Source organism: Cricetulus griseus (assembly GCF_003668045.3).
Source record: "Cricetulus griseus strain 17A/GY chromosome 1 unlocalized genomic scaffold, alternate assembly CriGri-PICRH-1.0 chr1_1, whole genome shotgun sequence".
In the NCBI taxonomy this organism is placed as follows: Eukaryota; Metazoa; Chordata; class Mammalia; order Rodentia; family Cricetidae; genus Cricetulus; species Cricetulus griseus.
This window is the reverse complement of record NW_023276807.1, coordinates 4,704,486-4,706,830: the sequence shown is the minus strand read 5'-3', so window position 1 is coordinate 4,706,830 and position 2,345 is coordinate 4,704,486.

Genomic DNA, 2,345 nt, shown 5'->3' with positions numbered 1-2,345 from the left:
AGCATGAAACAAGTGCCTTTTTATTAGGGAAATCTCCCCCCACAAGGAACTAAGAGAACAGTCACATTATGTGTTCCCCAGGATTACTTTCATGAGTTTGAAGTGTTAAAAAAATGTGTTTTGCTTTCCAAAGCATATTCTGTATTTTACAAGCCCTAGTTACTGGTACTTGTAAAATACAGGCGAGTTAGCCTGTTCCAAGAAGTGGGTGGGGTCAAGCACAAGCCACTTTGCTTTTCCACCTTCAAATCCCCAATCTTCATTTAGCTTTCATGTTCTTGGCCTTTCTGTAAACTTTGGCACTGTTTGTAATTATTTGTAATGGTTCAGTTGTAAGAGCTTCCCCTACTTGAAAGCAGTCCCTTCCCCTACCCTTCCATCCTTTTCCTCCCTGTGTGCGCTACCCCCCCATCCCCTCTTTCTCTTTCCTGCTCTTTCTTTTCTTCCTTTTGAGACAGGGTCTCAATATGTGGCACAGGCTGGCACCAAACTCTCTCCACTCTTCCTTATCATCTCATAGGTTCATAAACATGGATGTGCACAAGGACTCCAGGAAGACTTGTTAAAGTTCTCCACTCCAGGTCTGCTTCTGTAGTTTGAGAACAGTCTGGTCAATTTGCATTTTCCCCTTTCCTTTTTCTGTTTTAGCAATTTGAATTTCCAACAGGGGATGCTGGTGCCGCTGGTCTGGGATCCTTTTTGAGATCCAGTGACCACTCCAAATCCCAGGGCTTGTTGTATATCTTTCAGGACAATAATGCTTTCAGTTTCACAGAGAGGAACCTATGCAATGATAAGGAAGAGTGGAGAGAGTTTGGGGCCAGCCTGTGCCACATATTGAGAAACAGAGGATGTTCACATCTTTAGACTTGAATAAGGATTATGTCAATAACTCATAGGTGACTAAATTGATAGTCTCTCAGTGCTTCTAAATTATTCAAATTGACCTCTTAGGCAGAAACACTAGACACATGCTGACTTGGGAAGTGTCTGGTCACTGCATCTCACCAGCTTGATGTAGTACTGTTGGGCTTGGTCTCCAGGCTAGCCTAACCAAGCTCTGCATCTTCCTGATGCAGGTGTAGGCAGATCCTCCTAGAGGTGGCCCAGACTTGGTCACTGGTGTCTGCTTTTGCCCAAGGAATAGCTCTCACTCTTGTCAATGATATTGGAATGATGGGAGGGGAGACATAACCCATGGGACAGCCAGGAGATACTGGATGCTGTTCCCTGCCATCTGTGAAACAACTGCTCCCTCCAGGATGGACTCGCCAATGAACAACAGTAGCTGACTGATCATAGCCCTCTTGGGAGTGCTTGCCTCAACCTTAGTTTTGTAGATGAGGAAACTAATGCTTATGGAGCGTGTTCAATGTCATCCCAATGATCTCAGGTGCTGAGTGCCAATGCTGGGCTACAAGCCTGTATTCAGAACTGAATAATAAGCAATAGAGCTAGAGAAATAATAATCTTTTATTGTCAAACCTCCAAGTCAGACGTCTTGTGGGTTCATTAACTTATTTATATATTTATTAGCACCCTCAATATGCCACCTATTTTATAAAGCCTTATACAAATGAGAAGTTGAATTATCTAAATCAGTTGCCTTAAGAAACCAGCCTGGTCTTATTTTCTCCCTAAACAGAAGGGTTCACATATATATCATTAGTGGAGAGTCATGAAAATATGGGGAAACCCAGTGTTTTCCAAACAAAACATGTCCATCTATTCAAATAGGAATCACTTGGTCAGTTTAACATGGTATGAGCCTGGTGCCTTACCACATATATTGCTCTCATTTAAATCCACTGAGAATGAATTCAAGTTAGTGAAGGATCATGACAGAGTGGAAGTCTTGGCAATATCCATTACTTGATAAGCAATAACTGATTTATAATATATAATTGGCATCACATTACTTAGTAGAGAAACAAAGGACAGAAGTGAAGAGATTGGGGTGGCAGCAGATCAAGGTTGATGTGGAATCATTCTCCTACCATCATTACATTTGATTCCCAAGGACACATAGGGTCATAGGTAAGGAGCTCTGCTATCAGGTGAGATGATGCTGTGTAAGAATAATCCCAATTCAATGGATGTAAAGGACAATGCGTGTCAAAATCCCTAGGAGTCCCAAGAAAGGGGAAGGCTCAGCAGTGGTCCCCGATCTCTCCAGTTTTATTAAGGAACAGATATCTCGGTCCTTGCAGGATGCTGGGCTCTAGATGGACTTTGTCCAGGGCTATGGACCAAGCATGACATGGTTGGCAGTAGATGAACTGTTCTTCATTACGGACATTTTAGAGCACCCAAGTAAAGAAAACCTCCCATAAAGGCTCCAGAGC